The sequence below is a fragment of the Heptranchias perlo genome, chromosome 4, assembly GCF_035084215.1.
Source record: "Heptranchias perlo isolate sHepPer1 chromosome 4, sHepPer1.hap1, whole genome shotgun sequence".
NCBI lineage: Eukaryota > Metazoa > Chordata > Chondrichthyes > Hexanchiformes > Hexanchidae > Heptranchias > Heptranchias perlo.
Genome location: NC_090328.1, coordinates 4,386,535 through 4,401,118, shown reverse-complemented (window position 1 = coordinate 4,401,118; position 14,584 = coordinate 4,386,535). Strand labels below are relative to the sequence as shown.

Sequence of the window (14,584 nt, the reverse complement as noted above, 5' to 3'; positions counted from 1 at the left end):
CAGAACCCAGGGGACTGTACCCCAGTGAGAGTCAAAACCCCAGGGGACTGTACTCCCAGTGAGAGTCAGCACCCCAGGGGACTGTACTCCCAGTGAGAGTCAGCACCCAGGGGACTGTACCCCGGAGAGAGTCAGCACCCCAGGGGACTGTACTCCCAGTGAGAGTCAGCACCCAGGGGACTGTACTCCCAGTGAGAGTCAGCACCCCAGGGACTGTACTCCAGTGAGCGTCAGCACCCAGGGGTCTGTACTCCAGTGAGCGTCAGCACCCCAGGCACTGTAATCCCAGTGAGAGTCAGCACCGCAGGGACTGTACCCCAGTGAGAGTCAGCACCCCTGGGACTGTACCCCAGTGAGAGTCAGCACCCAGGGGACTGTACCCCAGTGAGAGTCAGCACCCCAGGGACTGTACTCCCAGTGAGAGTCAGCACCCAGGGGACTGTACCCCAGTGAGAGTCAGCACCCCAGGGGACTGTACTCCCAGTCAGAGTCAGCACCCAGGGGACTGTACTCACAGTGAGCGTCAGCACCCCAGGGACTGTACCCCAGTGAGCGTCAGCACCCCAGGGACTGTACCCCAGTGAGAGTCAGCACCCAGGGGACTGTACCCCAGTGAGAGTCAGCACCCCAGGGACTGTACCCCAGTGAGCGTCAGCACCCCAGGGACTGTACCCAAGTGAGAGTCAGCACCCAGGGGACTGTACCCCAGTGAGAGTCAGCACCCCAGGGACTGTACCCCAGTGAGAGAGAGCACCCCAGGGACTGTACATAGGAACATAGGAACAGGAGTAGGCCATTCAGCCCCTCGTGCCTGCTCCACCATTTGATAAGATCATGGCTGATCTGTGATCTAACTCCATATACCTGCCTTTGGCCCATATCCCTTAATACCTTTGGTTGCCAAAAAGCTATCTATCTCACATTTAAATTTAGCAATTGAGCTAGTATCAATTGCCATTTGCGGAAGAGAGTTCCAAACTTCTACAACACTTTGTGTGTAGAAATGTTTTCTAATCTCGCTCCTGAAAGGTCTGGCTCTAATTTTTAGACTGTGCCCCCTACTCCTAAAATCCCCAACCAGCGGAAATAGTTTCTCTCTATCCACCCTATCCGTTCCCCTTAATATCTTATAAACTTCGATCAGATCACCCCTTAACCTTTGAAACTCCAGAGAATACAACCCCAATTTGTGTAATCTCTTCTCGTAACTTAACCCTTGAAGTCCGGGTATCATTCTAGTAAACCTATGCTGCACTCCCTCCAAGGCCAATATGTCCTTCCGAAGGTGCGGTGCCCAGAACTGCTCACAGTACTCCAGGTGCGGTCTAACCAGGGTTTTGTATAGCTGCAGCATAACTTCTGCCCCCTTGTACTCCAGTCCTCTAGATATGAAGGCCAGCATTCCATTAGCCTTATTGATTATTTTCTGCACCTGTTCATGACACTTCAATGATCTATGTACCTGAACCCCTAAGTCCCTTTGGACATCCACTGTTTTTAACTTTTTACCATTTAGAAAGTACCCTGTTCTATCCTTTTTTGATCCAAAGTGGATGACCTCACATTTGTCTACATTGAATTCCATTTGCCACAGTTTTGCCTATTCACCTAATCTATCAATATCGCTTTGTAATTTTATGTTTTCATACTCTCATTGGGACTGTACTCCCAGTGAGAGTCAGCACCCCAGGGACTGTACCCCAGTGAGAGTCAGCACCCCAGGGGACTGTACCCCAGTGAGAGTCAGCACCCCAAGGACTGTACCCCAGTGAGAGTCAGCACCCATGGGACTGTACCCCAGTGAGAGTCAGCACCCAGGGGACTGTACCCCAGTGAGAGTCAGCACCCCAGGGGCTGTACCCCAGTGAGAGTCAGCACCCCAGGGACTGTACCCCAGTGAGAGTCAGCACCCATGGGACTGTACCCCAATGAGAGTCAGCACCCCAGGGGACTGTACCCCAGTGAGAGTCAGCACCCCAAGGACTGTACCCCAGTGAGAGTCAGCACCCATGGGACTGTACCCCAGTGAGAGTCAGCACCCATGGGACTGTACCCCAGTGAGAGTCAGCACCCATGGGACTGTACCCCAGTGAGAGTCAGTACCCCAGGGACTGTACCCCAGTGAGAGTTAGCACCCCAGGGGACTGTACCCCAGTGAGAGTCAGCACCCCAAGGACTGTACCCCAGTGAGAGTCAGCACCCATGGGACTGTACCCTAGTGAGAGTCAGCACCGCAGGGACTGTACCCCAGTGAGAGTCAGCACCCCAGGGACTGTACCCCAGTGAGAGTCAGCACCCCAGGGACTGTACCCCAGTGAGAGTCAGCACCCCAGGGGACTGTACCCCAGTGAGAGTCAGCACCCCAGGGGACTGTACTCCCAGTGAGAGTCAGCACCCAGGGGACTGTACCCCAATGAGAGTCAGCACCCCAGGGACTGTACCCCAGTGAGAGTCAGCACCCATGGGACTGTACCCCAATGAGAGTCAGAACCCCAGAGACTGTACCCCAGAGAGAGTCAGCACCCCAGGGGCTGTACCCCAGTGAGAGTCAGCACCCCAGGGGACTGTACCCCAGTGAGAGTCAGCACCCCAGGGGACTGTACCCCAGTGAGAGTCAGCACTCCAAGGACTGTACCCCAGTGAGAGTCAGCACCCCAGGGACTGTACCCCAGTGAGAGTCAGCACCCCAGGGGACTGTACCCCAGTGAGAGTCAGCACCCCAGGGACTGTACCCCAGTGAGAGTCAGCACCCCAGGGGCTGTACCCCAGTGAGAGTCAGCACCCCAAGGACTGTACCCCAGTGAGAGTCAGCACCCATGGGACTGTACCCTTGTGAGAGTCAGCACCCCAGGGACTGTACCCCAGTGAAAGTCAGCACCCCAGGGACTGTACCCCAGTGAGAGTCAGAACCCATGGGACTGTACCCCAGTGAGAGTCAGCACCCATGGGACTGTACCCCAGTGAGAGTCAGCACCCCAGGGACTGTACCCCAGTGAAAGTCAGCACCCAGGGGACTGTACCCCAGTGAGAGTCAGCACCCATGGGACTGTACCCCAGTGAGAGTCGGCACCCATGGGACTGTACCCCAGTGAGAGTCAGCACCCCAGGGACTGTACCCCAGTGAGAGTCAGCACCATGGGACTGTACCCCAGTGAGAGTCAGCACCCCAGGGACTATACCCCAGTGAGAGTCAGCACCAATGGGACTGTACCCCGAGTAGATTAGAAGGTTAGACTGATGACTCTGGATTCTCATAGGCCTATTTTATACAGATGAACCCTGTATCAATGGGATTCACACACAAACACACATACACACAATCACACGTACTCACAGTAACACGAACACACAGGAACATGTACACATAGTAACGTACAAATAGTAACACGTACACACAGCAACACGAACACACAGGAACATGTACAAACAGTAACACATACATAAAGAAACACACACACGTACATACAATAATATGTACAAACTCTACAGTAATAGCAGTTAGGACTGAGCAAGTAACACTGGAGGAGCCTTCAGAGCAATTAAACCCATATCCAGCAGAGGCTGCTGCAGGACTGTGCAACACACAGCTGGTTTAACCAGCATCTGTTCTACCTCTAGATGGTGATCTCAGCAACAGCAAGGAGGAGATTTCAAAGGTCGAGAAACTGTTTAATGTACTCTGTATTTAATGTACTCTGTGTTTAATGTACTCTGTGTTTAATGTACTCTGCGTTTAATGTACTCTGTATGTAATGTACTCTGTATTTAATGTACTCTGCGTTTAATGTACTCTGTATTTAATGTACTCTGTATTTAATGTACTCAGCGTTTAATGTACTCTGTGTTTAATGTACTCTGTATTTAATGTACTCTGCGTTTAATGTACTCTGTATTTAATGTACTCTGCGTTTAATGTACTCTGTGTTTAATGTACTCTGTATTTAATGTACTCTGCGTTTAATGTACTCTGTGTTTAATGTACTCTGTATTTAATGTACTCTGCGTTTAATGTACTCTGTGTTTAATGTACTCTGTATTTAATGTACTCTGCGTTTAATGTACTCTGTGTTTAATGTACTCTGTATTTAATGTACTCTGTGTTTAATGTACTCTGTATTTAATGTACTCTGTGTTTAATGTACTCTGTATTTAATGTACTCTGCGTTTAATGTACTCTGTATTTAATGTACTCTGCGTTTAATGTACTCTGTATTTAATGTACTCTGCGTTTAATGTACTCTGTGTTTAATGTACTCTGCATTTAATGTACTCTGCATTTAATGTACTCTGTGTTTAATGCACTCTGTATTTAATGTACTCTGCGTTTAATGTACTCTGTGTTTAATGCACTCTGTATTTAATGTACTCTGTGTTTAATGTACTCTGCGTTTAATGTACTCTGTATTTAATGTACTCTGTGTTTAATGTACTCTGCATTTAATGTACTCTGTATTTAATGTACTCTGCGTTTAATGTACTCTGTGTTTAATGTACTCTGTATTTAATGTACTCTGTATTTAATGTACTCTGCGTTTAATGTACTCTGTATTTAATGTACTCTGCGTTTAATGTACTCTGTATTTAATGTACTCTGTATTTAATGTACTCTGTATTTAATGTACTCTGCGTTTAATGTACTCTGTATTTAATGTACTCTGCGTTTAATGTACTCTGTATTTAATGTACTCTGCATTTAATGTACTCTGTGTTTAATGTACTCTGTATTTAATGTACTCTGCATTTAATGTACTCTGCGTTTAATGTACTCTGTGTTTAATGTACTCTGCATTTAATGTACTCTGCGTTTAATTTACACTGCCTTTAATGTACTCTGCATTTAATGTACTCTGCATTTAATGTACTCTGTATTTAATGTACACTGTGTTTAATGCACTCTGTGTTTAAAGTACTCTATATTTAATGTACTCTGTGTTTAAAGTACTCTATATTTAATGTACTCTGTGTTTAATGTACTCATATTTTAATGTACTCTGTGTTTAAAGTACTCTATATTTAATGTACTCTGTGTTTAATGTACACTGTGTTTAATGCACTCTGCGTTTAATGTACTCTGTATTTAATGTACTCTGTATTTAATGTACTCTGCGTTTAATGTACTCTGCGTTTAATTTACACTGCCTTTAATGTACTCTGCATTTAATGTACTCTGTGTTTAAAGTATTCTATATTTAATGTACTCTGTGTTTAATTTACACTGTGTTTAATGCACTCTGTGTTTAAAGTACTCTGTGTTTAATGTACTCATATTTTAATGTACTCTGTGTTTATGTACTCTGTGTTTAATGTATCTGTGTTTAATGTACTCTTCATTTAATGTACTCTGCTTTTAATGCATCTGGGTTTAATGTACTCTTCTTTTAATGTACTCTGTGTTTAATGTATCTGTGTTTAATGTACTCTTCTTTTAATGTACTCTTTTAATGTACTCTGTCTTTAATGTACTCTTCATTTAATGTACTCTGTGTTTAATGTATCTGTGTTTAATGTACTCTTCTTTTAATGTACTCTTTTAATGTACTCTGTGTTCAATGTACTCTGCTTTTAATTTACTCTGTGTTTAATGTATTCTGCTTTTAATATACTCTGCGTTTAATGTACTCTGTGTTTAATGCACTCTGTATTTAATGTACTCTGTGTTTAATGTACTCTGTATTTAATGTATTTTGTGTTTAATGTACTCTGTATTTAATGTATTTTGTGTTTAATGTACTCTGTATTTAATGTATTTTGTGTTTAATGTACTCTGTGTTTAATGTACTCTGTGTTTAATGTACTCTGTATTTAATGTACTCTGCGTTTAATGTACTCTGTATTTAATGTACTCTGCGTTTAATGTACTCTGTATTTAATGTACTCTGCGTTTAATGTACTCTGTGTTTAATGTACTCTGCATTTAATGTACTCTGCATTTAATGTACTCTGTGTTTAATGCACTCTGTATTTAATGTACTCTGCGTTTAATGTACTCTGTGTTTAATGCACTCTGTATTTAATGTACTCTGTGTTTAATGTACTCTGCGTTTAATGTACTCTGTATTTAATGTACTCTGTGTTTAATGTACTCTGCATTTAATGTACTCTGTATTTAATGTACTCTGCGTTTAATGTACTCTGTGTTTAATGTACTCTGTATTTAATGTACTCTGTATTTAATGTACTCTGCGTTTAATGTACTCTGTATTTAATGTACTCTGCGTTTAATGTACTCTGTATTTAATGTACTCTGTATTTAATGTACTCTGTATTTAATGTACTCTGTATTTAATGTACTCTGCGTTTAATGTACTCTGTATTTAATGTACTCTGCGTTTAATGTACTCTGTATTTAATGTACTCTGCATTTAATGTACTCTGTGTTTAATGTACTCTGTATTTAATGTACTCTGCATTTAATGTACTCTGCGTTTAATGTACTCTGTGTTTAATGTACTCTGCATTTAATGTACTCTGCGTTTAATTTACACTGCCTTTAATGTACTCTGCATTTAATGTACTCTGCATTTAATGTACTCTGTATTTAATGTACACTGTGTTTAATGCACTCTGTGTTTAAAGTACTCTATATTTAATGTACTCTGTGTTTAAAGTACTCTATATTTAATGTACTCTGTGTTTAATGTACTCATATTTTAATGTACTCTGTGTTTAAAGTACTCTATATTTAATGTACTCTGTGTTTAATGTACACTGTGTTTAATGCACTCTGCGTTTAATGTACTCTGTATTTAATGTACTCTGTATTTAATGTACTCTGCGTTTAATGTACTCTGCGTTTAATTTACACTGCCTTTAATGTACTCTGCATTTAATGTACTCTGTGTTTAAAGTATTCTATATTTAATGTACTCTGTGTTTAATTTACACTGTGTTTAATGCACTCTGTGTTTAAAGTACTCTGTGTTTAATGTACTCATATTTTAATGTACTCTGTGTTTATGTACTCTGTGTTTAATGTATCTGTGTTTAATGTACTCTTCATTTAATGTACTCTGCTTTTAATGCATCTGGGTTTAATGTACTCTTCTTTTAATGTACTCTGTGTTTAATGTATCTGTGTTTAATGTACTCTTCTTTTAATGTACTCTTTTAATGTACTCTGTCTTTAATGTACTCTTCATTTAATGTACTCTGTGTTTAATGTATCTGTGTTTAATGTACTCTTCTTTTAATGTACTCTTTTAATGTACTCTGTGTTCAATGTACTCTGCTTTTAATTTACTCTGTGTTTAATGTATTCTGCTTTTAATATACTCTGCGTTTAATGTACTCTGTGTTTAATGCACTCTGTATTTAATGTACTCTGTGTTTAATGTACTCTGTATTTAATGTATTTTGTGTTTAATGTACTCTGTATTTAATGTATTTTGTGTTTAATGTACTCTGTATTTAATGTATTTTGTGTTTAATGTACTCTGTGTTTAATGTACTCTGTGTTTAACGTAGACTTCTTTTAATGTACTCTGCGTTTAATGTACTCATATTTTAATGTACTCTGTATTTAATGTACTCTGCGTTTAATGTACTCTGTGTTCAATGTACTCTGTGTTTAATGTACTCTTCTTTTAATGTACTCTGTGTTTAATGCACTTTTGTGTTTAATGTACTCTGTGTTTAATGCACTCTGTATTTAATGTTTCTGTGTTTAATGTACTCTTCTTTTAATGTACTCTGTGTTTAATGTATCTGTGTTTAATGTACTCTGCTTTTAATATACTCTGCGTTTAATGTACTCTGCGTTTAATGTACTCTTCTTTTAGTGTACTCTGTGTTTAATGCACTCTGTATTTAATGTACTCTGTGTTTAATGTACTCTGTATTTAATGTATTTTGTGTTTAATGTACTCTGTATTTAATGTATTTTGTGTTTAATGTACTCCACGTTTAATGTACTCTATGTTTAATGTAGTCTTCTTTTAATGTACACTGTGTTTAATGTACTCTGTGTTTAATGTACTCATATTTTAATGTACTCTGTGTTTAATGTACTCTGTGTTTAATGTATTCTTTTAATGTACTCTGTTTAATGTACTCTTCTTTTAACGTACTCTGTGTTTAATGTACTCTGCTTTTAATGTACTCTGTGTTTAACGTAGTCTTCTTTTAATGTACACTGTGTTTAATGTACTCATATTTTAATGTACTCATATTTTAATGTACTCTGTATTTAATCTACTCTGTGTTTAATGCACTTTTGTGTTTAATGTACTCTGTGTTTAATGTACTCTTCTTTTAATGCACTCTGTGTTTAATGTACTCTGCTTTCAATGTACTCGGTGTTTAATGTACTCTGTATTTAATGTACTCTGTGTTTAATGTACTCTGTGTTTAATGTACTCTGTGTTTAATGTACTCTTCTTTTAATGCACTCTGTGTTTAATGTACTCTGCTTTCAATGTACTCGGTGTTTAATGTACTCTGTATTTAATGTACTCTTTTAATGTACTCTGTGTTTAATGTACTCTGTGTTTAATGTACTCTTTTAATGTACTCTGTATTTAATGTACTCTTCTTTTAATGTACTCTGTGTTTAATGTACTCTGTGTTTAATGTACTCTTTTAATGTAGTCTGTGTTTAATGTACTCTTCTTTTAATGTACTCTGTGTTTAATGTACTCTTTTAATGTACTCTGTTTAATGTACTCTTCTTTTAACGTACTCTGTGTTTAATGTACTCTGCTTTTAATGTACTCTGTGTTTAACGTAGTCTTCTTTTAATGTACACTGTGTTTAATGTACTCATATTTTAATGTACTCATATTTTAATGTACTCTGTATTTAATCTACTCTGTGTTTAATGTACTCGGTGTTTAATGTACTCATATTTTAATGTACTCTGTATTTAATGTACTCTGTGTTTAATGTACTCTTCTTTTAATGTACTCTATGTTTAATGTACTCATATTTTAATGTACTCATATTTTAATGTACTCTGTATTTAATGTACTCTGCGTTTAATGTACTCTGTGTTTAATGTACTCTTCTTTTAATGTACTCTGTATTTAATGTATTTTGTGTTTAATGTACTCTGTATTTAATGCACTTTTGTGTTTAATGTACTCTGCGTTTAATGTACTCTGTGTTTAATGTACTCATATTTTAATGTACTCTGTATTTAATGTACTCTGCGTTTAATGTACTCTGTGTTTAATGTACTCTGTGTTTAATGTACTCATATTTTAATGTACTCTGTGTTTAATGTACTCAGATTTTAATGTACTCATATTTTAATGTACTCTGTATTTAATGTACTCTGTGTTTAATGTACTCTGTGTTTAATGCACTTTTGTGTTTAATGTACTTGACCTCCTCTTGGGAAATAAGGAAGGGCAGGTGACAGAAGTGTTAGTGAGGGATCACTTTGGGACCAGTGATCATAATTCCATTAGTTTTAAGATAGCTATGGAGAATGATAGGTCTGGCCCAAAAGTTAAAATTCTAAATTGGGGAAAGGCCAATTTTGATGGTATTAGACAGGAACTTTCAGAAGTTGATTGGGAGAGTCTGTTGGCAGGCAAAGGGACGTCTGGTAAGTGGGAGGCTTTCAAAAGTGTGTTAACCAGGGTTCAGGGTAAGCACATTCCTTATAAAGTGAAGGGCAAGGCTGGTAGAAGTAGGGAACCTTGGATGACTCGGGAGATTGAGGCCCTAGTCAAAAAGAAGAAGGAGGCATATGACATGCATAGACAGCTGGGATCAAGTGGATCCCTTGAAGAGTATAGAGATTGCCGGAGTAGAGTTAAGAGAGAAATCAGGAGGGCAAAAAGGGGACATGAGATTGCTTTGGCAGATAAGGCAAAGGAGAATCCAAAGAGCTTCTACAAATACATAAAGGGCAAAAGAGTAACTAGGGAGAGAGTAGGGCCTCTTAAGGATCAGCAAGGTCATCTATGTGCGGAACCACAAGAGATGGGTGAGATCCTAAATGAATATTTCACATCGGTATTTACGGTTGAGAAAGGCATGGATGTTAGGGAACTTGGGGAAATAAATAGTGATGTCTTGAGGAGTGTACATATTACAGAGAGGGAGGTGCTGGAAGTCTTAACGCGCATCAAGGTAGATAAATCTCCAGGACCTGATGAAATGTATCCCAGGACGTTATGGGAGGTTAGGGAGGAAATTGTGGGTCCCCTAGCAGAGATATTTGAATCATCCACCGTTACAGGTGAGGTGCCTGAAGATTGGAGGGTAGCAAATGTTGTGCCTTTGTTTAAGAAGGGCGGCAGGGAAAAGCCTGGGAACTACAGACATCTGTCGTGGGTAAGTTGTTGGAGGGTATTCTGAGGGACAGGATCTACAGGCATTTGGAGAGGCAGGGACTGATTAGGAACAGTCAGCATGGTTTTGTGAGTGGAAAATCATGTCTCATGAATTTGATTGAGTTTTTTGAAGGGGTAACCAAGAAGATAGATGAGGGCTGTGCAGTAGACGTGGTCTACATGGACTTTAGCAAAGCCTTTGACAAGGTACCGCATGGTAGGTTGTTACATAAGGTTAAATCTCACGGGATCCAAGGTGAGGTAGCCAATTGGATACAAAATTGGATTGACGACAGAAGACAGAGGGTGGTTGTAGAGGGTTGTTTTTCAAACTGGAGGCCTGTGACCAGCGGTGTGCCTCAGGGATCGGTGCTGGGTCCGCTGTTATTTGTTATTTATATTAATGATTTGGATGAGAATTTAGGAGGCACGGTTAGTAAGTTTGCAGGTGACACCAAGATTGGTGGCATTGTGGACAGTGAAGAAGGTTATCTAGGATTGCAACGGGATCTTGATGAATTGGGCCAGTGGGCCGATGAATGGCAGATGGAGTTTCATTTAGATAAATGTGAGGTGATGCATTTTGGTAGATCGAATCGGGCCAGGACCTACTCCGTTAATGGTAGGGCGTTGGGGAGAGTTATAGAACAAAGAGATCTAGGAGTACAGGTTCATAGCTCCTTGAAAGTGGAGTCACAGGTGGATAGGGTGGTGAAAAAGGCATTCAGCATGCTTGGTTTCATTGGTCAGAACTTTGAATACAGGAGTTGGGATGTCTTGTTGAAGTTGTACAAGACATTAGTAAGGCCACACTTGGAATACTGTGTACAGTTCTGGTCACCCTATTATAGAAAGGATATTATTAAACTAGAAAGAGTGCAGAAAAGATTTACTAGGATGCTACCGGGACTTGATGGTTTGACTTATAGGGAGAGGTTGGATAAACTGAGACTTTTTTCCCTGGAGAGTAGGAGGTTTAGGGGTGATCTTATAGAAGTCTATAAAATAATGAGGGGCATAGATAAGGTAGATAGTCAAAATCTTTTCCCAAAGGTAGGGGAGTCTATAACGAGGGGGCATAGATTTAAGGTGAGAGGGGAGAGATACAAAAGGGTCCAGAGGGGCAATTTTTTCACTCAAAGGGTGGTGAGTGTCTGGAACGAGCTGCCAGAGGCAGTAGTAGAGGCGGGTACAATTTTGTCTTTTAAAAAGCATTTGGACAGTTACATGGGTAAGATGGGTATAGAGGGATATGGGCCAAGTGCAGGCAATTGGGACTAGCTTAGTGGTATAAACTGGGCGACATGGACATAAGAACATAAGAACATAAGAAATTGGAGCAGGAGTATGCCAATCGGCCCCTCGAGCCTGCTCCGCCATTCAATAAGATCATGGCTGATCTGATCCCAACCACAAATCTAAAGAACACAAGAAGTCGGAGCAGGACCCGGCCACATAGCCCCTGGGCCCTCTCCGCCACCCACAGGGCATTGACCGATCCGAACTCAGCTTCATGTCCAATTTCCTGCCCGCTCCCCATAACCCCTAATTCCCTTTACTTCTAGGAAACTGTCTATTTCTGTTTTAAATTTATCTAATGATGTAGCTTCCACAGCTTCCTGGGGCAGCAAATTCCACAGACCTACCACCCTCTGAGTGAAGAAGTTTCTCCTCATCTCAGTTTTGAAAGAGCAGCCCCTTATTCTAAGATTATGCCCCCTAGTTCTAGTTTCACCCATCTTTGGGAACATCCTTACTGCATCCACCCGATCAAGACCCTTCACAATCTTATATGTTTCAATAAGATCGCCTCTCATTCTTCTGAACTCCAATGAGTAGAGTCCCAATCTACTCAACCTCTCCTCATATGTCCGCCCCCTCATCCCCGGGATTAACCGAGTGAACCTTCTTTGTACTGCCTCGAGAGCAAGTATGTCTTTTCTTAAGTATGGAGACCAAAACTGTATGCAGTATTCCAGGTGCGGTCTCACCAATACCTTATATAACTGCAGCAATACCTCCTTGTTTTTATATTCTATCCCCCTAGCAATAAAAGCCAACATTCCGTTGGCTTTCTTGATCACCTGCTGCACCTGCATACCAACTTTTTGATTTTCTTGCACTAGGACCCCCAGATCCCTTTGTACTGCAGTACTTTCCAGTCTCTCGCCACATGTTGGGCCGAAGGGCCTGTTTCCATGTTGTAAACTTCTATGATTCTATGATTCTATAAAATGGCAGTCGAGGACCTACTTGCGTCACAGGACCCCAATTTCCAGATTAAAAGGGGCCCATCTCCTGAAACAGGCGGGCGCTTTGGACACCCAGCGATAGGCCCCTTTCAGGACGGCACCGGCCGCATCTCCGCCGTTAACGGGGTCGGTGCGGTTACTGACCTCATTCTGAGACTGTTAACACCCCGTTAATGCCAGGCGAAGGCAGTGAATATCCCCCCCCCCCTCGAACGACCTCAGCTCTCTGAGTCGAGCCCACTACGGAAAGTTGTTGTTAACAAAAAAGAGCTTGCATTCATACAGCGCCTGTCACGAACTCAGGACATCCCAAAGCGCTTTACAGCCAATGAAGTACTTTTGAAGTGTCGTTGCTGTTGTCATGTAGGAAACATTGGGCCTGGTCATGGTCAGGTGCCTGTTTAAAGGCTGTATTGTGGGTGTGAGGTATGAGTGCGACTGGCAGGCTTTTGGACTCCAGCAATTTGATGCACCAAGATACAGGACAGTCAATGGATTCCAACTTTGAGAAAGTTGCAATAAAATCCTGAGTCTCTCAGTTCTCTTTTTGCTCACTGAGACATTGCAACAACTGGTGGAAGATTCCCACCGGTGATTTCACATTAAACAGAGTTTTTAAAGATATACTGAAAATAATTTTGACTCTTGTGAGTTTCGCCGGCGGACGGAGCCTCAGCACTTGTTACAGTCCCAGCGGACAGAGGCCGGCAGGGAATTCCCTCCCCCTCCGCCCGCAGGGAATTCCCTCCCCCTCCGCCCGCAGGGAATTCCCTCCCCCTCCGCCCGCAGGGAATTCCCTCCCCCTCCGCCCGCAGGGAATTCCCTCCCCCTCCGCCCGCAGGGAATTCCCTCCCCCTCCGCCCGCAGGGAATTCCCTCCCCCTCCGCCCGCAGGCTCAATGTTGCAAACTGAGCGACGCTCCCGGGGTAGAGGGGGGGGGGGGGAATCCCTACGCTGTGACGTCAGCGCGTCATGAACGTCGGCATGCAGCGTACGGAACTTACAGTCAAAAGCGGTGTAGAAGTGACTGCTGCCAGGGCCCGGATAGCTCAGTCGGTAGAGCATCAGACTTTTAATCTGAGGGTCCAGGGTTCAAGTCCCTGTTCGGGCGTTACATTTTTTCACCTCTGAAATGAAACTACAATTACATATTATTTGTATTAATTTGGTCCCATTGAAACTCAAGAACGTTAACATTTTTAATAGTTTTTGCAAATTTAATATTATTGGGTAAAAAATCCAGGGAAGAAATGAGAAAACATTTTTTTACGCCTGAAAGGGTGGCGGAAGCAAATTCAATAGTAATGTTCAAAAGGGGATTGGATAAGAACATAAGAAATAGGAGCAGGAGTCGGCCATACGGCCCCTCGAGCCTGCTCCGCCATTCAATAAGATCATGGCTGATCTTCGACCTCAACTCCACTTTCCCTCCCGATCCCCATATCCCTTGATTCCCTTAGAGTCCAAAAATTTATCTATCTCAGCCTTGAATATACCCAATGACTGAGCATCCACAGCCCTCTGGGGTGGAGAATTCCAAAGATTCACAATCCTCTGAGTGAAGAAATTTCTCCTCATCTCAGTCCTAAATGGCCGACCCCTTATCCTGAGACCCCCTAGTTCTAGACTCTCCAGCCAGAGGAAACAATCTCTCAGTATCTACCCTGTGAAGCCCCCTCAGAATCTTATGTTTCAATGAGATCAGCTCTCATTCTTCTAAACTCAAGAGTATAGGCCCATTCTACTCAATCTCTCCTCATAGGACAACCCTCTCATCCCAGGAATTAATCTAGTGAACCTTCGTTGCACCACCTCTAAGGCAAGTATATCCTTCCTTAGGTAATGAAACCAAACTGTAATGCCAAAGCCCTGTAAAATTGTAGTAAGACTTTGTTACTCTTGTACTCCAACCCCCTTTGCAATAAAGGTCAACATGTCATTTGCCTTCCTAATATCTTGCTGTACCTGCATGTTAACTTCCTGTGTTTCGTGTACAATGACACCCAAATCCCTCTGAACACCAACATTTAATAGTTTCTCACAATTTAAAAA

General features: G+C 41.7%; 1 non-coding gene across 1 annotated transcript; it reads left to right on the top strand.

Annotated features, from left to right (window-relative positions):
- Positions 1-13,570: 13,570 nt before the first annotated feature.
- On the top strand, positions 13,571-13,643 carry trnak-uuu (transfer RNA lysine (anticodon UUU)). The gene has a single exon. It is a non-coding gene; the product is annotated as a tRNA-Lys (tRNA).
- The last annotated feature ends 941 nt before the right edge of the window (positions 13,644-14,584 follow it).